The 25,239-nt window shown below is 38.6% G+C and overlaps 1 non-coding gene across 1 annotated transcript; it reads right to left on the minus strand.

Annotated features, from left to right (window-relative positions):
- Positions 1-2,510: 2,510 nt before the first annotated feature.
- Positions 2,511-2,666, minus strand: LOC142443835 (U1 spliceosomal RNA). The gene has a single exon (XR_012783578.1). It is a non-coding gene; the product is annotated as a U1 spliceosomal RNA (small nuclear RNA).
- Positions 2,667-25,239: the final 22,573 nt, after the last annotated feature.

The raw sequence follows: 25,239 nt of genomic DNA on the forward strand, positions 1-25,239 counted from the left end.
TATCTCTTTTGATAGCCGGGCATCATGAGCTTTCTTTGCCACATTTGCTTATGCACCCATTTGTCTTTAGAGGTCGTATCAGGGAGGTGAACACAAAATGATATCGTTTTTTTTTTTTTTTTTTGGTCTTTGATGCCTGATAACTGATCCCTTCAGCACTCGTGGTGACACAGGCTGGTGTGCTTCTTCCATGTGGGCTTTATTGCTTCTGAGTCAGATGACTGCTTGTTTACCTTCAAACCTTTAAGACCCCAGATGCTATATCTTTTGATAGCCAGGCACCATCAGCTTTCTTCACCACATTTAGTTGTTCACCCACTTTGTTTTCAGTGGTTGTATCAGGAAGTTGAGCGTCATAGAATGCCAATTTAATAGAAGAAATTGTTCTTGCATTGAGGGAATACTTGAGTGGAGGTCTAATGTCCCTCTGCTACCTTAATACTAACCTTATAAATATATGCACCTAGATATATTTTCCCATCCTCATGTATAAATATATTTGTATATGTACATGTCTCTATCTAGACCTCTATAAATGCCCTCTGCCTCCCAGCTCTTTTCTCTGTTTCCTTCTACTTCCTTCCTGTCCCACTAACATGCTCAGTCCCCACCAGGGTTTTCAGTAATTCCTCTTAGTTACATTACCCTTGATCATGCCCAACCAGGTCTCCCACACCCTCCTCACCATCAATTTGGATTGCTTGTTCTTCCCTTGTCCCTGGGTTTATTAACACCACTACCTTTCCCCCCCACCTCCCTGTCTCCCATGTCCCCATGGAACTATCAGTCCTGCTGTTTTCTCTTCCAATTGTTCATCCAGTTTATCTTATTTAGACAGAGCTGCAGAGATAATAACATGCACAAAAACAAGACAGAGCACAATCAAGCAATAATACACAACAAAACAATGACAAAAACAGAACAAAACACAACAAGAAAGAAAAGCTTGTACTTAATTCCAGGATTGTTGGTTGGCCGTCAGGAGTGATTTCCAGTCCAGTCTGTTGGGGCACCTCGTCCTGGCCCCAAAGTCCACATTCAGCATTTCCTGGGGACCACGCCACTCCATTCCCTTGCTGTTCTGTTGCACCCCATAATGTTTTTTTTTTTTTTCGGTGTGGCGGAATCTGATCGGGTGCAATTCCCTCACTTTGTCTCTGGTGTTGTCACCTGTAGGGCTTTGGGTCAGTGAGGGATGTCATGTCTCATAGTGGGGCCGGCCATGTGGTCCTCTCTGTGGACTGGCTGCTCTAATTGGGAACATCGACCTCCTGGCCTGGTGGGCCATGTTGTGCTCTACTCTCTCCTCTTCCCCCTTCATCTGCTCCCATGTGCTCTGATCAGATATGTCCCTCTTCAGGAGCTTTCCCCCCAATCACTTGTAGGGCCTCGGGGTTTAGGCTGGAGATACACCCACTGTTTGCAGGGGAGAACCCTCTTTTTCTTGGTGTATGGAAGACAACCAGCGTGATGTCCCCAGCTACCTGCAAAACCAATAAATGTGCATGGTAGCTCCCCCTGTTTGACCTTCAGAGTTGCCCTAGACAGAGGGGAGTGGCTTGGAGGCTGCTAGTGGCTTGTGGCAGAAAGATAGAGAAAGGAGAGGAAAAGAGAGAAGGAAGAAGACAAAGATTGGAGCAACAATGCCAAGCAAACTACCACCCACTCACACACACACAACAAAAATGCACAGTGAACAAAAGTGAAAACAGTAAAAAAAAAAAAAAAGAAAAGAAAGAGAGAGAGAATTTTAAAAATAGATAAAAAGATAGCTGATCCCATGCTGTGCTGTGTGTATATATAAGAAAATTTGGAAGAAATAATTAATTTCATATTTTTTAAAATAGTGATTAATGGTATCCTGTTACTGATTTGCTGAGATGGGCTATGCAAATACATAGACTATTTTTCTTTGTATTTATTATATTCCATAAAAAAGATAAAATATAGTATATATATTAAATTAATTAATTAAGTTAAAATTTAAAGAGAGGGCCACAGCCTTAAAAAGCCTCCAGACTCCTTACCCATCAGATCTAGACATTGGTCTGAATGGCTATAAAATGAGCAAAAGCAAAACTGAAACATACTTGTATTCTTTTGTGACATACAAGGTGGTTTCAAACAAAATAAGTAATAAAAGTGAATCAACAATATCTTAAGTTTAAATCTAAGATACATGATGCAGACATTTGTTTAAAAATTAAAAGAGGAAGAAGCAAACTAATTTAGGAAGATTTTCAATAATTTATGAATATTAAATTATAATAGAAATGTCTAACTGGTAATGCGATATTACAATTCAATGAGAAGTAAAATAAGGCTAATAAGTACTTAATAAACTATTGTCAATGAATGAACAAATACATGACATTAGAAAATGAAATGTGTAGATAAATCTCATAGAGCCATATAAATATAAATTAGAAGTGAGATCTACATGTAGAGAGAGCAGATTCTTCCTGCATGAATCACAGCTGAGAAAATGACCATTTATGTCTTTTTTTTTTTAGGGGAGAGCGCGAATGCAGTCCCCCAATACCACACATTATGCAGTTGAGTTTTCCACACTTGGGGAAATCACAGGGGTCCGGAGTGCAATGGATAAGCCTCACCTTGGGAAAACCACCTTCGTGATCATGGTATCTCCCGTGCCAGGTAAGTATCCTTTATGTCTTTAAGATTAGAGATACAAATCAAATATTTCAAAAGTTAACATCTGTTTCTTTCTGGTTGGTATCTGTTATCTTATTAGGGGAGCTTTTCTTTATTATTAAACACAAGTTTAAAAGGAAAATACTGTACCATATTAACACATTATTTATAAAGAACTAGCATTCCTACTATGCTTTCACTGTCATACAGAAAATCTAAAAGCCATACAATAAAATTGTTGACTGTACTTTTTTACCACTTAGATTTGAAACACAAAGTCTTTTGTTTAGTAACCTGAAAACACAGAGAATCTCCATAGTAAAGTAGAGAAAGTACATGAGACTTTTCTGGAAAATCCTATTTCCTGTCTATTTCCAGTGCTCAGATGAAAAGAAAATGGACTTTCAAATGTATAATTTCTCTTACAAGAAGAATAACGCATTATATGGGTAGGTGTGAGTGAGTTCTTGGTGCTAGTTAGTTGCTCATACTGTCATAATTGGCAAGAAATGTGCTTCCCCACTTGAGAGAAAAAGGTGATGGCCCAGAATGTACCTATACAATAAACAAAAATACAGAACATGGGATGCAGCAGATTGTTAAAATAATCTAAAACCACTGACTCAATTCCAACCTATAGCTACCCCATACAGGGTTTCTGAGACCATAAATCGGTACGAGAGCAGACGGCCTCATCTTTCTCTCATGGAACAACTGGTGTGATTGAACCAAATAATTACACAAATAAGAAGATATATCCAGACAGTGAGATCCCTTGTCTAAACTCACTCCAGTAGCATAAACCAGGACAGTTTGCTTTATGTCTTCCCTTGGATAGAGTAAAATGCCTGGCAGAGCACAGTTCGGTTTAATTTTCTGTAAGTAACTAAAAACAGCAGAGCTCCATTTGAAACAATAGAGTGTTCACATACAGTATGCTCAGGTCTAGTGATTCATACCGCTACTCTAACAAATATAGAAATCTCATGACAATTCATTTAATCTTCAAAATGACCAGATGAAGCCTCTTTGTTCCAGCAGTATAGACCTACAAATGTGCTAGATAAAATTGTTTACCACCACCCATCTGTCAGTTCATTGTACTGTGAAGGCTCATGTCGTGTTATGGTGCTGAAAGCTATGCCATTGGTACTTCAAATACAGCAGGGTCACCCTAGGTTCCATAGTCACTTCCAACTATGAGAGACTAGGAAGAAAGGTGGGTAATCTATGTTCAAAAATCAACCATTGAAAATTCTATGGATCATGACATTTTTTCCAATATCATATTGAATATGAGTCCTCTAGGTTAGACAGCATTCAAATACACAGTAGCCACAATGTATTTGAGCAAAAGAATGTTTGTGAAACTGGGGCAGGACCAGGCTACATTTAATTCTGTGGAATGGAGCAAACCGAGTATCACTGCCATTCCAAATGTCCTGATGGACAGAAGAATATAAATAATGCAGACTAATCAGATGCCAAGGGAGTTTTGGTGGCATAGTAGCTCCACGTTGGTGGTTGAAACACCAGCTGCTCCATGGGAGAAAGAGAAGACTCTCTAGACCTGTAAAGAGGTCCAGACCCAGGAAGACCGTAGCGGCATTCTCATTTTGTCCGTAGGATTGCTATTCGTCAATGACAAAGAGTTTGTGTGTTTGGAAACAGATGCTATAAAATAAAATGCTACTCTAGGTGATAAATAGTATACAACTCTAGAGCAACAACAGAAAATGCAACTTTTCTCGATATGATTGAACTATTGAATTGTATGACATGTGGATTACATGCCAATAAAACTGTTAAATAAACATGAATGAAAATACAAGCCAGAAGAGGTAATGGCTGGTGTGTGTTTGTTTTGTTCTTAGGTGCTGCCCAATCAGTTCTGACTCATAACCACCCTGTGCACAGCAGAACACAAAACAGCCTGGTCCTGCACCATCCTCACCACCATTACTAGTTTTGAGCCTGGGCTCTGGCCATTGCATAAATCCATTCCTGTAAGACTTTTCCTATATATATTCTGTACCAAACATGATGTCTTTCCCCAGAGCCTAGTCCCTCCTACACAAGTTCAAAAATACAAGAGAGGAAGCGCTGCCATCCAAGTAATATTTATCCTATACTATGCCAGGAATTACAAGATAAAAGGGAATGGCGTCACAATCATCACAACAACCACAACAGTTCAAAATCTATCCTGAAGTCCAATACTGTCAGAGGAAAGTTAATGTCCATCCCCCTACAATGACCAGTTTATATGACCTCTATTCAAATGTACGTGCCATCACTTAGGTCTGAACAAACACTCAGAGAAACTGACTGATGGGCAGAATGCAGCATCAGGATTGGGGAAAGGCTTACTACCACCTTGTGATGAACAGGTGACACAATCTTGCTGGCTGATGAAGATCTAGGATTGCAGTCTGCAATGTCAAGAAAACAAAATCCTCACAATTGAACCATCGGAAATGGAGAAAAGATTAAAGTTATCAAGGATTTCATCTTCCTTGAATACATAATCAATGCTCAATGAAGAAGCAATTCACAAGTAAAACGACATTTTGCAGTGGGTAAATACTTTGGATACGTTCTTGGGCAAACCCAATTCCTGGAGAAGGACACTATTCTTGGTAAAGTAGTGGGCCAGTGAGCGAGAGCACGACCCTTACTTAACAAAATGGACTGACAACAGCTTTTTAGAAAGAAAGAGAAAATAGAAGTATATATTGCTGCAAGGATCCTACATATTTCCAGAAACAACTTAAAGTTATCTCTAAGTCAATGATAAATATAAACTACATTGTGCAAACTCTAGAAAAGTGTTTCCCAAAGTGAGCAATAGCACACCCTGAGAATGATTTAAAAAAGAAAGAAAGAAAGAAATCCGAACCAAAGTCAACAGCACCTTGTCGATTCCAACTCAAAAGGACCCTATTGGGGACTGTAAACACAGATGTCTACAGCTTCTCTTGAATTGTGGGCTAGAGTCCACAAGGTTTTCATCACTGGGGGGCACTGAGCAGGATCTTTGAAAAGGGGGTGGTAGGCCAAATAAGTTTGAGAGCCTGTGCTCTAGAGCACCCACTACACCTGGCAAGAGCTTTAATTAAAAATCAAATGCAGAAATTATCATTGTATTCTAGGAATTATTTGATTAATACAAAGATGGAGCAGCAGGAAAAATATGCAAAATTGAAAAACACATAGGAAAAGCAGATCCAATGCAATCATATCGATACTTGAAACATTTTAATTCAGAGCTGTAGATTGTTACTCATGGTAAAAAAAAAAAAAAGTAAGAATTATCTTCTAACTCCAAGCCTTCACAGAAAGAAAGTATAAATACTGAAATTAATAGTGTTCTAAATCTTTCTTTCAAATAACTTTAATAATAAATATTTAATGCTTATATTATGTGATACAAATAAATAAGTGGTATTAAAGACAAGTGAGAATGTAGAAATATAGATATTTCCCAATTATAAAAGCAAATACATCAAGTATCATTTTTGTAATGCTCCTACATTGCCTAATTATGAGGAAACCTGAGGCAAACCCAGAGTAGGGGGTATTCTAACACGTAACTGATTTCTCCTCGAAACTATGAACGTTATAAAAGATAAGGAGGAACTGATTACAAGTATCCACAAATACCCCCCTCCCTGGGGGGACGGAAAACAGAAAAGTGGGTGAAGGGAGACATCAGACAGTGCAAGACAAGACAAAATAATAATAATTTATAAATTATCAAGGGTTAATGAGGGAAGCAGGTGGGGAGCGAGGGGGAAAAAATGAAGACCTGATAGCAAGGGCTCAAGTAGAAAGAACATGTTTTGAGAATGATAATGGCAACAAATGTACAAATGTGCTTGACACAACGGATATATGGTTTGTGATAAGAGTTGTATGAGTCTCCAATCAAATGATAGAAAGAAAGAAAGAAGAAAGAAAAAAAAAGAAAGAAGAAAGAAAGAAAGAAGGTATCAGAGGCAGAGCCCTCCAATGGGCAGAGAGTGACTCTGTGATTGGTGAAATAGATTATAGTTCAAATGGGTTTGGGGTCTCACTCCCACTCTGTCACAAGAAGGCAGAGACAAGCCGCCGTGAAAGACCTGATTCTGCGTGAATATGATATTAACCGAAGCGCACTACTGCTCTCTGGGTCAGCTTTTTTTCTGGTCTTGCTCGCGCGGCAGCCCTGCTGACCTGGTAGGTCTGATTATGAATGATCAATGTGCCTATTTGCAATAAAACTCTTTGCGCCGATCTGGACCCTCAGCCCGTATTCACTCATGCAGATAATAACAGCAGTTCAAGGCACTTGCCCATAAGTACAAGCTTCATTAAACAAAGGGAATGTCACCAAAAGTCCCTTTCACTGGCTTTTTGGCTGTGAGGCAAAGTGGGGGAAATGGGACTACCCAGGAAGTGGAATTTACAGTGTTGATAAAATAAGGATTTGTGTATTTCTTGGCTCTATTTTGTTGTCATTTTTGAAAATCCCCTGGGCGGCGAGGAGTCAGACAGGTGGACAAAGACTGCTAGCTGTGTGCTAGAGGTCAGATTCTGCTTTAGAGGAAATATTTCAATGGAATTCTCAGCTCTGTGACAAGGAATGGGTGGGTGCCACTCCTCCTCATTCATTGCACACACAACTAGTGTCAGCTGGTGTCTCAAAGAGTTGGCAGCTGGGGAAGAATGGTGGGGGTGGATTCCGAGGAATTCAATGTAGAGTTGCAACACAGGCTGGGTTCCTGTGCTGTGCATCTACCCGTGGAGTCTGCTCTCTCTCCAGTTTCTGAAGGATGAGAAGGCTGCATTTCCAATTTCTCAAGCAAGGCATGTTCACAAGTCACTGATCATTGTAGAAAGTGTCGGCTACCAAAATTCTAATCCAGGATGGCTGTCTAAGTCACCCATGCATTGCCTCCTTACCCAGGCTCCTCCTGTGAACTCACTCTCCAGTTTACAGCTTTGATTCTCTTCTATATTGATTCTTACATGGAACATTCGCCCTAGCTGATTAGAACACCCATTTACTATCCCTTCACATCCCTATCTCTTAAAACTAGACTGTAAGAGTAGCCTTTTGAAAAATCCTGCCTGAAGAGCCCTATAATTGAAACCTTTGTAATGACAAGAGTCAAAGTAACCCAAAGTTTAGTTCCTTGAAAATCAACCAAATCGTCATTTTTGGGAAGCAATTCATGTTTGTATACCAACACTCGAGCAATGCCAGCTCAAGATGACATAAAACAATGGACCGATGAGAAAAAAACCCTGAACAAAGACAAAATGCAAAGAAAACTTTGGTAAATGGAAAGAAACCATAGTTCTCAGAAAAACTTTTGGCCCAAATCATGGGGAATTATTTTTCCTGCTTTGGGCCACAGATAGTCCATCTAATGTCCTAAGCACACATACATAGAGCCATAAAACATGATAGACCAGTTGCTTTATACTATTTCACTACTAAATGCTAAGAAAATGAGCTGCCAATATTTTCTACATATTCAGAAATTTATTCATGCACAAAATGCACAAAGAAGCCATCTACAAAGAAATAGCCAAAAAGAAAGAAATAGCATTAGAGTTACATTTATATATATGAAGGATTTCATCATATGGAGAATGTAGATTTAGTTTGTGTTTGTCTGAACATTGTAAACATACTAGTGGGTAGAAGATTGAAATTAGTAGATGCTGTCTCCCCCTAAAAAATAACCCTCTAATAATTGGAACCAGCAAACCATGACCTTTCAGGAGGTAATGAACTCCATTTGACCATATAAAGAATGTGATTTTGCAAAAGACAAAATTGAAATACATAAAAGATTATCCTTTGATGATTTAAAAAATGCATTCTTAATTTTGATAATTTTATACGATATGATGAGTTGGGAATTGATCATTACTGAAGCAAACAGAGAGGACAAATTATTTATTAGCATATATTTATTTCACTTATGCTATCTTCAAGGTAGGCTTGTGACTTATATCTGTGTTTAAATTGGGAAGATGACAGATGGAGGGAAATGAATTTTGTTTTAAGAAATTTTTTTTTAAATGGCAGTGTGCTAATCTAAAAAGCAATTGCATTTATGAACACTTCCTGTGGCATTAAGATGTTCAGGCTTAATGCTATGGTGATTTTGTTTATTTGGATGATGTTGGTGACCTCAATTTAGTTTGGTTGAGAAACCCATTGTTTCCGTTGTAAGCGAACAGATAAGATATTCATTACATAGCCTCATGTTCACTCCCACACTCTTCCAAGGCTTATGAATCTTCTGCCCAGTACCATCTATTCAAAACTGAAGACTGACTGAGCCATTCAAAGTCAGGACTCCCTTCCAGGCACTTAAGGATTTGTGCTATTGTTCAGCGGTATAATACTTCTGTGAATTCTATGGGTCAAGCTGTTCAGACACGCCTCCTACCAGCTGGAATCATGTCTTTGTCATTAAAGTCTCCTTCTTACTATTAGCATTTAGTTAGTGTGAAGTTTGTTTTGTTTTGTATTGAACTTTGTGTTGTGCTCTGGGGCTCACAGAGGTGGCAGTTTTTCTGCATATTTATGCTACAACTGTTTGTAGGTGAAACTATTTGTGAATGATGGACAGCAACTGCCCATGTCTCAGTTTTGTTTTATTTCTCACATCACTGGGTACAAATCTTTTCACAACAGAAGTTGAACAAAATTTTGTGAAATTCCATTAGCCCTTCTGCCTGCCCAGTTGTTCACAAAAGTAAAGCAAGGCCAAATGATAATGTGTACAAAAAATTATGCACTGAACTTTTATATAGGATCTTTTACTCATGGTAACATTGATCAATGTCTTAGTCATACCTAATAAGAGATTTGAAGTATCTAGTCATATACTATTTCAAATCAATAACCTCAGCTTTCCAGCATAAAAGAAGAAATCTTGATTGAAATGGATGAAATCAGTATTTGAGCATTTCATAGTTGCCCTATAGAATAAGTCACTGAATTGTTAGAAAAAGCCCTTAGAAATCTAACCTCTTAAAATAAATGATAGTCTAGCCTGGGTTAAGTAAATGATTGATGGATTGATTTTCTTATTTTAAACAAGATGAAATTCTTTTTACTTTTTATTTTATCATAAATTAGGTGGAGATTACATTTTGGATTGCCAATATTGCATTGAAGTGTTTAAATTACTTATCAACACCCCCAAAAGTTTACCCTTCATCTGTTCCTTGACTATTCTTGTCCCTCTGTGGGACACTGTCAACCATTAAACCAAAGGTAACCTCCGTCCTAAGTTGATTTCTTTCTTTCTCTTTCCTCCTTTGCCCTACCCACCCTTGAGAGTCCCCAATGTCTATTCCCTTTGATATGAATGGCTTTCTTTTGTTCTTGTTTTTTAAATATATTTTTCAATTATAACAATGCTCTCATATAATGTTTGTGCCTTCGTGATTGGCTAATTTCCTCAGCATGAGACGAGGGGTACCCAAGGAAAAAAGTCCAAAAAGCTCCACTGGGCAGAGCTTTCATAGAATGCCTTTTTCCCCTTAGGTGAGCAGCCAGCAACTCGCTCTGAGTTAGTGCACCTAGTGGCGTTGTCTGTCAAGGTTCTCCCTGGTCATAGTGAATTTTTTTGTAAAATCAGTTTAACTCAAACCTTGTTTTTTGTGATGGCCGATTTAAGAAAACAGCATGCGGCTGAGAAGTTTTGTTTCCTGTTTGGGAAAAATGCTGCAAAACTGCTGTGATGTTGAACACAGCTTACGCAGACAGCAATATGGGAAAACTCAAGCGTAGGAGTGGTTTTCTTGTTTCAAAAAAGGCGAAATGTTGATTGATGATGAACCTCGTTCTGGACGTCAGTCAACTTCCTGAAAAGACAGAAATGTAGACTCGTAGTGCATTTGGAGTTTTTGAAAAGATTGTGTGTAACAGTGTGCAACAAAAAAAGGCCCAATTAGTGGTCTACAGGGGACTGGTATTGCCACCACAACAATGCACCTGCTCAGCAATCTCAGTGTGCCAGTTTTTTGGCCAAAAAAATAGCATGCCACTCTTGCCTCATGCACCTCACTCACCCGACCTCGCTCTGTGCACCTTCTAAGAATGAAGAGGGACATGAAAGGACAGCGATCTGATGATGTAGAAGAGGTGAAGAAAAAAACGAGGGAGGTGCTGTCATCCGAACAGATGAGTTTGAAAAATGTTTCCAGGAATGGAATCGCAGATTTTACAAATGTATTGAGTGTAATGGCGAGTACTTTAAAAATGATAAGGTTGTTTGTAAAAAAAATGTAAATATATAACTTTGAAAAAAAATGATGTTTTTTGGGAGGTACTCCCTCATATTTTCCAGGTTTGTACATGCCAGAAGGTGCTCCATGGTTTGATCGTTGTTACTTGGGCGATACATGGTATTCCATTGTACCTATGTATCCATTCCTTTACCAATGAGCATTTAGGTTGTTTCCATCTTCTTGCTATAATTAAAAGTACTGCACTGAACATAGGTGTGTATTTGAACCAGGATCAAATTAATCATTGGCTCTTATAGTAGCCAATGTCTGCAGAACCCTCTCAGGAGGAGAGGAGAATTAGACGGGCTAGACCTTTCCTCTCTTCCTGAGAGTGGTGTGCAGACATTGGCTACTTTCACTGGTGCAACCTGAGTTGCCACTGTCACCGAGCTTGCTCACTGGGTAACAGATGATGTTGATATATGTAGTACCTTACGTCCACTCCTCCTGTTTCACGGAGTGTGGAGAGTGTTTCAGTCTTTTCTCCATTTCACCACTCCCATGGGAGAGTGGCTCACACAATTGGTGAACATGAGAAAAGTCACCAAGGACATTCAATTCAGCATTTCCTGGGTCCTCTCTTTCAGGCCTACCCTCATGGCAGGATGCAAAATTTGGGGTCCATTCGCCCATGTAGAGTTTATGAGGTTAAGGGGTTTTCACTGTGTTTTGCTTTTAACTTTTATTGTAAATTCAATGAAGATTTACCAAGTTAGTGACTATGGACCTTAGTCATCCATCAGGTCTGGGAAGGAACATACCCATGTGGCTCAATGTTCAGCCAAACAATAGACAGATTCATAAAGGTGAAAAGGACATTAATGAGGTATGTACACTTCAGAATGATCAATCGTGGGGATTAAAGTGGCAGCATTTGACCAGGGGAAAACTATGGCAGGTTAAATTCCACCTCTGTAAGGGAAATCCAGTAGTATGAGGTAGATATGATACATTCAATTCAGAGGTTGTGTTACCAAGATCTCTGCAGGCAAAATTCTAGATCAACAGTCCCTAATTAACTGTGAGTAAAAGAATCTCCATTTGTTTGATTCCTATATCTCTCAGTTGATTCAAATCTTACAAGAAGGAAGAGATAAACAGAATAGAAAGCATCTTAATTTTTAATCTCATGCATTAAAGAATTGCAATTCTGATCTATGCTATCAAATCCTATTGACTTTAAAACCAATATAGAGCATAATTAGGTAAGCTAACTACCAGGTTTTCAACATTAAAATCATGTATATTCTATTTTTATACCATGTTCCTTTAAATAAAACACATTTTAATGTTTATACCTTTTATCATGAAATAAATGTTTCAAAATATTTCTACATATTATTTAATTTGAAAATTTCAAAAACTCCATTTATTGGTAAGGTAAAACGTTTTGTTTATATTTTAAAGATGGAGAGAAAAAACTGACAAGGAAATACTGTATGACCTTCTAAAATTACTCAGCCAGAAATTTAAAAATTGGCACCAATACTCAGGTACACTATATGTTATGCCAACATACTTTTTATCTTTTATCATATTATTATTAGACTTCATAACTATGAAGGGAGAATTAATTGAATATTACTAAATTATATAAGTTTACACTTTGGGGCTAAGAAAACATATTAATTAGATGTTACTTAAAATATTTATTCAATCTCTAGCAAATTAATAATATTAAGAGTAATAATGAAAGTTTCTAAATGTCTATGTGTTTGGACTGAAAGATAGATAAATGGATACCAGATAGATAGATACATGGATGGATGGATGGATCGATAAATATGTGATCAGCATTAAGATGAAAAATATGGCTTCTAAAAATGGCAATTTAATAGCACATGAATAGCTAGAATACATTGTGATAAGTGGTATGACTGAGACAGGGACATTATGCTAGGGGAACAGGTGACAGAACAATTTATGTACTTCGGATATTTCATCAGGAGAGTCCTGTCCTTGGGAAAAGGACATCATGTTTGGTAAAGTAGAGGTTCAGCAAAGAAGAAGAAGAAGACCCTTCACATGAAGGATTGATACAGTGGCTGCAACTCTGGGCTCTAACAGCAATGCCGGAGGAAGGCGCCAGGCCAGGCAGTGTTTGGTTCTCTGGTACAATGGAACAGACTCAATGGCACCTGGTAACAACATAACACTTTCAAATTAGTCTGAAAATGCTACACTGTAGGCCCCTTAAAATATGCTTTTTTGTTCTTGTGAAGAGAAGAATTTAAAGTTATGGGAAATTGTAAGAATTCCTCAAACAGTGGGGAAAAAAACAACCTTAGAATCCATGAAAGTCAACAAAAGTTCTAGGAATTTGGAACCGCAATACCCTTGCTTTATAAAAAATAAAATAAACTACCAGAGCCCTGCACCTTGTTTGTTAGTGCAGTGACATCCAGATGGGGTAGGGGCAGTAAGGAGAGGCGTAATTTCATGTACATGTACATCTAGTGGCAAAATAAAGCAATGAACCAAAGCATTCAGCAGACACATTCCTAGCTTTGACAGAAGTGCCGATGAAATGGCCCATAGGATAAACAGCACAATTGACTTCACTTTGACCTGAGTCAGTAGGCGCCATTAGCAGCATCATACTTGCCATTCTATCGTGTCAGTGTCCTCTTGAACAAAAGCAGAACATTTTCCAGCTGCTGACACTGAGCTGGCAGTGAGTGACACGGAGAACGAGGGCAGAAGCAGAACAGGGAGAGGATCTCGTTCAGAACGAGCGGTGAGTGCTAAGAGGATTTCACAGAGTGAAAGGGAACTATTCTGGGAAAGATAATGCATGAATCCAAAATACTTTGGCACTTTAATCGAATATGCTGCTCAGAGAAAAAGCAGTCTGCACCCCAACACCTGCTGGACCTAATGGACTCTGAAATGTTGTTTCAGAATTAATCAAGTCATTTAAAATCATAGCCGCAGTCTCCATTCACTACTTCTGTGCATAAATGTGCTGATCCCGATACTAATCCATGTCGGGTGACTTGAGCAATATATCACCATAATTGCCATTTTAGGGCTGCAAATTGGAGCTAAAATAACCAGATGCAAAAGAGATGGCCATATCATCCTCTCAAGATGGATCTTCAAAGTTCAAGGAGAGTTCAAGCATGGAAGAGGCAATAGAAAGGGGTCAAGTGTAAGGGGATTGTTCATGTTCAAGAGGAATTAACTTTACAAATATATTGTTTCTGAGGTGGCAATTGTCCCATCTTACAGTTATTCATACCTCATTTATTCATTGCGTTCTTCTCAAGCATCTAATGAAACGAATTTGAATTTGACAAAATATTCTTTTTCAAAATAGCCATTAATTTTCAAGATTTCACATCCTCCTTTGAATTATCTGCTTTAAAGGGGTAAACACTGAATTCTGCGTTTCAAAATCTAAATTTTCCCCTCGCCACAGAAATGTAGCGTGTGATGTTGGCAGGCTTGCTCGTTGCTAAATGCTATAAAGTTCCGTACGCCACCATATTTCAAATGAACGCCAGCATCACCACAGAAAGCAGCTTGTGATGGAGCTTCTACATAAGCACAGACTATGAAGAAGGAATAGGCTGTCCAACCTGAAGGATGTGTTACTGAAAACCTTATGAACAATATGTCTGAAGTAGTCCAGAAGATGAGCCCCTCGGGTTAGAAGGAACTCAAAAAAATGACAGGGAAAGGGTTATTTCCTCAAAGCAGAGCCAACCCAAATGATCTTCATTTGCTCATAAAGCAGGACTCAAAGTTAGATGAAAGAGCTGCAAATATCCATAACTCATCAAAACAATGGAATGCACAAAGTAGGATTCTATGAAAATAAATGGAACACTCATAAAGATAGATATCCTTGGTATTAGTCACCTCAAATGAACTGGTGTTGGTCATATTGAGGCAGACAATTATGTGGTTTACTCTGCCAGCAAAGATAAATTCAAGAGGAATGACTTCACACTCATTGTCAAAAAAAAATATTTCAAGATCTACGTGGAAGTGCAATGTTCTCTGTACGATGCTATTTAAAAACCTACACTCAAGTTCAGGCAGCGCAACTGGTACTCAAATGTAAGCACTAGCCACCAAAGCCAATGTTGAAGAAGCGAGCAGTCCACCAGCATCTTCTATATGAATTTGATCAAATACGCAGTCCAAAAGTACTAATAATTACTGAGGATTTGGAATACAGAAGTGGAAAACATAAAAGAATCAGTATTGCCTTAGTGATTAAAAAAATAAGCTGTAAATCATCTTATAGAATTGTACAAGACCAACAACTTGTTTATTATGATGACCTTTTCCCAGCCACATAAATGGCAATTACATGTGTGAACCTAACCAGATGACACAGGACTCAAATTGACTACATCTATGAGAGGAGATTTTGTAGAAGCTAAAAACAGGCTGGGGCCCAACTGTGGAATAGGTTATTAATTGCTCAGATTAAGTTAAGTTTCAAGTTGAAGAAAATTAAAACAAGCTCATGAAAACCAAAGTACATCATAAATGAAGAATGAAAAAATGTCATTAAAATGACAAGAAAGAAAGAAGAGATGTATGGAATGGAAGTTTGAAGAGACTGTGTAACTTTCTCTGGAACTCAAAGTAACAGAAACAATGGGGGGAAATGATGAAGTAAAAGAGCTGAACAGGGAATTTCAAAGGACAGCTCCAGGGAGCAAAGTAAAACATTATAATGAAATATGCAAAGATCTAGAAGGACTAATTCACACAGAATTTTTCAAACTAAAAGAACTGAAGAAAATATTCATGCCTCTAGTAGAAATATCTAAATATTCTGTAGAAAAATTATTGGACACTGTAGGTACCATCAAATGAAGATGGAAGGAATACACCAAATCACTGTATCAAAAGAACTCATTGACAGTCAGCTATTTCAAAAGCTTTTGATCTTTGGATCTTGAATCCATTATATGATCTAGTATATGATCAAGAATCCATAATCAAGACTTCAGGAAGAATTCCAAGCTACACTTTCAGCATTAATTAGTAAAAATCATAGAAATCTAGAAACACTTGTAAACATCAATTAGTACTTGGAACTTTTAATATATGAAATATGAATCTAAGAAAATTGGAAGTTGTAAAAATTGAAATATAACACACACACAGAAACAGAGATTCTAGGCATCAGTGAACTTTAATGGACTGGTACTGGCCATTTTGATTCAGAAAACAATATGTTTTATGTTTCTGGGAATGAAATCATCAAGAGGAATGGCATTACATTCACAGTCAAAACGGACATTTCAAGACTGATCTTGAATACAGTGCTGTTTCTGATAGTATTGCAGCTGTCCACCTTCAAGGAAACCCAATCAATAAATCTCTTAGTCAAATTTACATACTAATGACAGAAGCTATCTTAGTGTATGTGCTGCCAAAGCTATTAATGGAAGAATTCTACCAAACTCTTCAGTACAAAAGTGATCAAATATGAAACCAATATGCATTGATAATTATTGGCCATTGGAATGGGAAAAAAACAGAAATGAAGGAAAGTACACACAAAAAACTCACAGAAAGTACCAAGGCCTTGGTGATGGAAATGATGCTAGAGACTGAATGGTAGAATTTTGCAAGACCATTGACTTCATTGCAAATAACTTTGTTCAACAATACAAAAGGTCGTTACACATGTACACTTCTCCATCTGGAATACACAGAAATCAAATGGACTCCATCTGTTGGAAGAGATGATAGAAAAGCTCAAAGTCAGAAGCTAAAATGAGCCAACGTCTGACTGAAACAGACCATCAATAGTTCATATATAAGTTCAAGTCGAAGCTGAAGAAAATAAAAACATGTCCAAAAGAGCCAAAACATGACCTTGAATCTGTCTATCCCACCAGAATGTCGAGGGATTTCCAAGAACATATTTGACACATTAAACACTAATGACAGAAGATCTGATAAGTTGTGGGATGACATCATGAACATCATACATGAAGAAAAAGATTATTTACAAGTCAGGAAGAAAGAGAAAAGAGTAGTATAGTTGCCTGAAGAGACTGCAAACTGCCCTAAGTTCTGTCCCAGGCAAAACAAAGATATGCTTAGCTTGTCTGTCATTGTTTATCAATCAGGAGACTACAAAAGTATTCAAATGAAGCCAAATGTGTATTATTTCTCTTTCTGAAATGAAGATAAAATTGGGAAATTGGAATTAAGATAGATATTCTCTGATAACAATGTTTAAGATGCCATTGTCACTTGAGTCACAAAACAACTGAAAACATTAAAGGAATATCCAGAATGATTTAAATGCAAGCAGAAAAGGACAAAAGAGGAAAATAAAACATGTACAAAGAAAACAAAAAAGATGATAAATCTACACTCTGCCATATTAGTAGTTACATTATGTATAAATTGTCTAAATTCTCAAGTGAAAACAAAAAAGTTCAGATTTAAAAAAGCAAGATACAACCAAGTATTGTTCACAAATAAACAACATCTCATTTAAAATATAAAGATATAGATCAAAGGTAAAATTATAGAGAAAGCAATACTATTCACACATTAATCAAAAGAGAACTGAGTTATCTCCATTACTAGCAGGAAAGCACATTCTAGGAAAAGAATAGAACCAGAGATAAGAATAGATGTTTCAAATTAGTATAGATGTCAATAAAGCATGAAGACATTGCTGTTAGGTGCCACTGAATCAGCTCTGCCCCATAGTGACAACAGACACCCTGCACAGTCCTGCACTATCTCACAATTGCTCCTATACCCAAGCCCATTGTTGCAGCCGCTGGATCAGTCCATCCCGTCGAGGGCCTGCCTCCCTTTCACCAGCCCTCCACATTACCAAACATGATGTCCTTCTCCAGGAGAATCCAATGTCTCCTGATAATACGTCCACAGTACCTAAGATAAAGGCTTGCCATCCCTGTCTCTAAGGAGCGCTCTGGCCTTTCTTCTTCCAATACAGATCTCTTTGTCCTTTCACAGTCCATTGAACTTTCTTCATTTTTTACTCCCCAGTTGTTAAATCATTTTATTTGATTTTTCCCAAAACCATTTTATTGGGAGCTGATAGAGATAACACATCATTCCACAGTTCATTCACATCAAGAAGTATCATACAATTGCTACCATAGTCAGTTTCAAAACATTCTCCTCCTTTATGAACTCCTTGACATCAGCTCCGCTTTACCCCCACCCCACTGTGCCCCCAGGCACCTTTATTCTGCTTGCTCTCTAAATAGATTTGTTAATCCTGGGTTTCATATACTGAAAAAAAACATATAACAAATATTAAAGAGGCTTGTCCTCAATGACAAAACACATCTGATATAAACCCCAATACGAAATAAATAAATAGAAAGTGTTGAAAACCAGATAAGGTCCGACGTGCATCGGAAGGAGCATCAACTGATCAGTTTTTAACCATTCAAGTCACATTCATACTTTGCATGTTCTTCGCCAGCACCACATTTCAAATGCCTCTGTTCTATAGTCTTCCTTACTCAAGGTCCAAATTTCACGTGCATATGACGCAATAGAGAATACCATGGCTTCTGCCAGGCACACCTTTGTCCTCCAGGTAACATCCTTGCTCTTCAATACTAATACTCCAAAGAGATCTTGTGCAGCAGATTTACCTAATGCAATGCATCTTTGGAGCTCTTGACTCCTGCTTCCATGAGCACTGATTGTGGATTCAAGTAAGGCAAAATCCCTGACAACTTCAACTTTTTATTCATTTAGCATAAGGTTACCCATTGGTCCAGTTGTGGGGATTTGGGTCTTCCTTACACTGAGGAGTGATCTGTACTGGAGGCTACAGTCCTTGATCTTCATTAGCGAGTTCTAGTTCTCTTCGTTTTCAGAAAGCAAGTTTGTGTCATCAGCATATTGTGGGTTGTGAATCAGCCTTCCTCCAACCCCGATGTTGCACCCTTCTTCATGCAGCCCACCTTTTGGGATGATTTGCTCAGCATTCGGTTTGAATAAGTATGTGGATACAACCTTGATACACGCCTTTCCCAATTTTTATTTTTCCATACAGTACGCCATGTTCTGTTTGCACAGTTGCCTCTTGGTCAAGGTACAAGTCCCCCATGAGCACAATGAGAGTTTTGGAATCCCCAGTCCTTTTAACTATACCCATGGTTTGTTATGATCCAGACAGTCGGATACCTTTGCATAGTTAATAAGGCACAAATAAACATCTTTCTGGTATACTTTGCTTTGAGTCAAGAGTCATCTGACATCAGCAATGAGATCCTTTGTTCTATATCTCTTCTGAATCTGGCCTGAAGCTCTGGCATCTCCTCGTCAACTTACTGCTGCAACTGTTGCTTGATTATCTTCAGAAAAATTTTATTTGAAAGTGATAGCTACAATATCTTTGTATAATTTGATCATTCTTTGGGGTCATATTTCTTTTTAAGTCATTTTATTAGGGGCTCATACAATTCTTATCACAATCCATACATGCATCCATTGTATGAAACACATTTGTACATTTGTTGCCATCATCATTCTCAAAACATTATCTTTCTACTTGAGCCCTTGGTATCACTTCCTCATTTTTTCTCCTCCCATACTTTCCCTCCCTCCTTTAAGAACCCTTGATAATTAAGAAATTATTATTTTTCTGTGTCTTATACTGTCTAATGTCTTCCTTCACCCACTTTTCTGTTGTCCATCCCCAAGGAGGGGATTATATGTAGATCATTGAGATCAGTTACCCCTTTCTCTCCCACCTCTCCGTTATCCTCCTGTTATCACTACTTTCATTATTGATCCTGAGGGGTTTATCTGTCCTGGATTCCCTGTGTTTGCAGCTCTGATCTGTACCAGTGTACATCCTCTGGTCTCGCTGGATTTGTAAAATTGTACTGAGGTCATGATGGTGGGGGTGAGAGGGAAGAAGTGGTAAATAACTAGAGGAAAGTTGTACGTTTCATCATTGCTGTACTGCACCCTGACTGGCTTGTCTCCTCCCCTAGACCCTTCAGTAAGGGGTTGTCCAGTTGCCTACAGATGGGCTTTGAGTTCCCATTCTGCAGTCCCCCTCATTCACAGTGATATGAGTTTTTGTTCTTTGATGCCTGATACCTGATCCTATCCACAACTCATGACCACACAGGCTGGTGTACTTCCATGTGGGCTTTGTTGCTTCTAAGCTAGATGACCACTTTTTTTATCTTCAAGCCTTTAAGACCCCAGACGCTATGCTATATCTTTTGATAGGCACCACCATCAGTTTTCTTCACCACAGTTGCTTATGCACCCGTTGCTTTGTATTCAGCGATCATGTCGGGAAGGTGAGCATCAGGGGCTCAAGCTGGAAGAGAATGCTTTGAAACTGATGATGGCAGCATATGTGAAAATGGGCTTAATACATTGGAGGAATGTTTGGATTGTGATAAGAGATGTAAGAGCCCGCAATAAAAGTATTTTAAAAAAGAAGACATGACAAAATAATAATAATTTATAAGTTATCAAGGGTTCATGAGCATGGGGGAGGCAGGAAGAGAGGGGGAAAATGGGGAGCTGATAACCAAGGGCTCAAGTAGAAAGCAAATGTTTTGAGAATGATGATGGCAACAAATGAACAAATGTGCTTGACACAATGAATGTATGTATGGATTATGATAAGAGTTGTACGAGCCCCAAATAAAATTAATTTTTAAAAATAGAACAAAGTGTTCTTGCATTGAGGTCTTACTTGAGTGGAGGCCCAATGTCCATCTGCTACCTTAATACTAAATGTATAAATATATGCACATAGATCTATTTCCCCATAATCATATATAAATATATTTACAAATGTACATGCCAGTATTTAGACCTCTAAAAATGCCCTTTGCCTCCTAGTTCTTTACTCTATTTCCTTTTACTTTCCTCTTGTCAGACTATCATGTTCAGCCTTCATTTGGGTTTCACTAATTCTTCTCGGTTACATTGCCCTTGATCAAGCCCTACCAGGCCTCCTACATGGGGTCACCTTTCTTTTGAATGGGTGAAATATGGTTCTCTTCCAGTCAGTTGGCCAAGTAGCTGTCTCCCAAATTTCCTGGCATATATCAACATATAGTTGCTGTTTTATGCTCTCTCTTCCCTTTTGTGACATGTATTAGTCTGGCAGTCCTGGTCCTGCCTTTATAAATGAGCGTCACGGATAATATTGACATATCTCCGACCCTCATGACTTGTGTAACTAGTATCCAATCAGCTCAATTATGAAGATGGAAAGTTAACCATTCATGTGTTGGAGTTTAATAAGATCTCCCACACATGTCATTTGTATATCAGTGTTTTACCATTAACTATAATAATGTTATTATCAATAGAAATACCTTAAGTCTCGTGGAGATTATATTGAGATTATAAAGATATCTCAAAAAGTGAACCAGGAACATATAAAGATTAGAGTTATAGGAATGGGTTTTGAGTTCTCATGTGATTGTAGCCATCATACAAGAACAAGCAGTTATTGTGATAAGACTGTCTGGTCCTCGCCCTCAGGAAGAGGTCCCTAAAGATATGAAAGCCATAGCCAAGTGTGGTGATGAAATTAGATGTTTTCTGGCTATCAGGAAAAATAGCACCTGGCGTCTTAATAGCTTGTCACAAAACAAGCAGCCATCTGATTGAGGACCTAGATAATTCCATACTGAAAGAAGCACACCACCAGCCTGTGCGACATAAGAATTGAAGCTATAAAATCCAAAACTGGAGGAGGAAGTGTACCAGTGCCTAAATTCTAACCAATTCTTGTAAAATGCTATGATGACAGTGGATCCCCAAAATCCATTTGCAGGGTTCCTATGTGGATTGAATCTTCAGTGAAACCCCACTGTCCATAGACTAGAAATGTGAACAGCCTTGCTATCAGACTTAGAGCATTGTAAAGTAGTTCAAACAAATTTGTCTTGGAAGAAGTACCGCTATAATGCTCCTGGTAAGCCAGAGTGGCAAGACTTTGCCATGTACTTGGATATGTTATCAGGATAGATCAGTCCCCTGGAAAAGAAAACCTTGCTTGGTAAAGTAGGCCAGTGAAAAAGAGGAAATGTGTGCAGATGGATTGCCGCTGTGGCCGGAACCTGGGCTCAAGCACAACCATGGTGAGAGTGGTGCAGGATCCTCCTGTGCTTCCCTCTGTTCAGCAGAGGCTATGGTGGGAGCCCATTTGACCTCCTCTAACACCATGGCCTTAGGATGTTTCCCTTTCTGTGTAAGCACTTAAACCAATAAATTCATTATGAGCATTGTTCAGCTGCATTCCGCATTTTGATGTGTTTTCATTGTCTTTTCAAATCAGATACTGTTTAATTGCCCTATTGAAAAACTACTTAAGCCATAACATCTCCAGATTATAAAGATTGATAATCAATTTATTTACTTTGTAGCCAGAGTGTATACCCTATATATGTCAATCCTTTTCAATTTGGTTGGGCTGAGAGTGCTACAATTGTAAATTATCCAAAGTTTAATGATTGTGCTGTTCATATACTTACAGATTCTTACTCTAGAAATTTATTGAAGTAAGGCGCTGAAATATTGAACTATAATTCTGTTCTTGACTCTTTTTCTTTCAATTCTTGTTGCTTTTGCTTTATATATTTTGAAACTGTTATCTGCTATATATATTTGCTTTGTCTTCAAGACAAGTAAGAATTTTATTTTATTATTTTTAATAAAATCATTCTATTGGGGCTCTGTGTTAGACAGGGTTCTCTATGGAAACAAAACCGGAATACTAATAATTATATATATATATATATATATATATATATAAAGATAGATAACATAAGAAATAAGCAGTTAATTAAATTATAAAGCAGTACAAATGGCTCAGTGCAACTCACTCCCGCAAGGCACTTGTGAGACACTGGCAGTCCTTCAAGTCTTGAGGGCTGCCAGGTAGTTCTCTCTAGAGCAATTCACGCTATCTGGGCAGCAAACAGCAAGGCAGGTCACCAACAGTCAGCCAGATGACAGGGTCCGACAGTCCTCAGCTCAAGAGATGTAAGTTGCAATGGTGTTGAGAAACAGGTCTTGAAGGAACCTCAAATTACAGCGACACAGTCCATAGGTTAGGTGTCCCACAGGTAGTGTAGCTTACAAACTGAGGCACAGAACAAGAAGGCAGCTGCACACTGATCTGATGATCAAAGAGCAAGAGACAAGAAAGGCAAGACTCACCAAGCCATTTATCTCTCCATCCTTCAATTAATCTCACATGTGTTCATTGGCCATGTTGGCACAATAAACATTTACTATCTTAGGCTCTTACTGCTCTTATAACCATACATCAATTGTATCTAGCATATTTGAACATAAGTTGGTTGCCATCATTATTTTCTAAACATTTACCTTCTATTTGAGCTCCTCTTTTTATCCCTTGCTCTCCCCTTCCACCCTTGTGACCACTTGATAAATTATAATTTATTATTATTTTCATATCTTACACAGACTGCTGTCTCCCTTCCCCCGTGGTTTCTGTTGTTCACGCTCCTCAGAGGGCGTGGGGTTCTAGGGAAGGTTATGTGTTAGTCACTTTCCTCTTTCTCCCCTCATCTCCACACCTTCCCCCTACCCCCTACTTCTCCCTACTCTCATCTCCCCACCTTCCCCCTACCCCCTACTCCCATTTCTTTTCCTGAGGAGTTTTTCTGACCTGGATTCCTTGTGTAGTGAAGGACAAGTAAAATTTTGCTTAAGATCATTCAACAACAGTTGCAGCCTTAAATTGATGGGGAACTGCCAGAAATTCAGGCCAGATTCGGAAGACACGTGGAATTAGGGATCGCATTGCTGATGTCAAAGCAAAGAATACCAGAAAGATGTTTATTTGTGCTTTATTAACTATGTGAAGGCACCCGACTGTCTGGGTCATAACAAACCAGGGGTACACTTAAAAAGGACGGGGATTCCAGAAGTCTTCATTGTGCTCATGTGGGACTTGTACCTTGACCAACTGCATAGAAAATAACAATCGAGAAAGCTGTGTATCAAGGTTGTAGCCACATACGTATTCAATCCATATGCTGAGCAAATCATCCCCAAACCTGGATTATATGAAGAGGGATGCGGCATGAGGATTGGAAGAAGGCTTATCAACAGCCTGAGATATGAGGATTATATAACCTTGCTGGCTAAACGTGAAAAGGACTTGAAGCACTTGCTGATGAAGATTAAGATGGTAGACTTCAGTATAGATTACAACTCAATGTAAACATTAAATTGTCTCATTTCAACCAGTCAATAACAACATGATAAATGGAGAAAATATTGAGGTTGTAAAGGATTTTGCCTTGTAATGCTGATGGAAGCAGCAGTCAAGAGATCCAAAGATGCATTGCATTAGGTAAACATGTTCTACACAAGACTTCCTGAGAGTCTTGAAAAGCAAGGATGCCACTTTGAGGACTAAGTATATCTGACCCAGTTCATGGTAGTTTCAATCCATTCATAGGCATGTGAAAGATGGACATTGAGTAAGGATGACCTGAGAAGAATAGAGACATTGACATGTGGGGCTGGAGAAGAATGTTGAATGCACCACGGGTGCTAAAAGGACGAGCCACTCTGTCTTGGAAGAAGTAATGCCAGAGTGCTCCTTAGAGGCAGGAATGTCAAGATTTCATCGCATGCACTTTTGACATGTTGTCAGGAGAGACCAGTCCCCGGAGAAGGACACCATGCTTGGTACAGTTAAAGGGCAGTGAGCAAGAAGAGGTCCTTCAGTGAGATGGAGTGGCTGCATTAAGGAGCTCAGATATAGGAACAACTGTGAGGGTGGCACAGGACGGGGCAGTGCTTTGCTCTGTTGTGTATAGGTTCACTGTGGGTGAGAACCGACTTGGTGGCACCTAATAATAACAGCATATGCTAGTATTGGGTCTCCCTTTGTTGGGTGCCCTCAATGCTCCTGCTCCAAACCCATCCAAAGTCCAACGACCACCAATTCCCTAACATTGGGATAACCATCTCCTGCTGCTTTTCCCAACAGGGTATTCCAGCCTAGAATTTGAGGGAGTGTTTTAGTTCGTTAATTCTACTGCAAGTGAGTTCAAGGCAGAGTCCAGTATAATCTTTTATCTCCATCAGCAAGGCCTTCTCGCTTTCAGCAAGCAAGGTTGTGCCATCCTCATATCTCAAGTTATTACTAAGCCTTCCCTCATCTTGATAACTCATTCTTTTTCATATAGTCGAAATTATCAGATTATTTGTTCAGCATATTGATTGAATAAGCAGGGTAAAAGGATACAATCCTGGCACACACCTTTCATGATTCTAAAC

Source organism: Tenrec ecaudatus, chromosome 3, assembly GCF_050624435.1.
Source record: "Tenrec ecaudatus isolate mTenEca1 chromosome 3, mTenEca1.hap1, whole genome shotgun sequence".
NCBI classification, from domain to species: domain Eukaryota; kingdom Metazoa; phylum Chordata; class Mammalia; order Afrosoricida; family Tenrecidae; genus Tenrec; species Tenrec ecaudatus.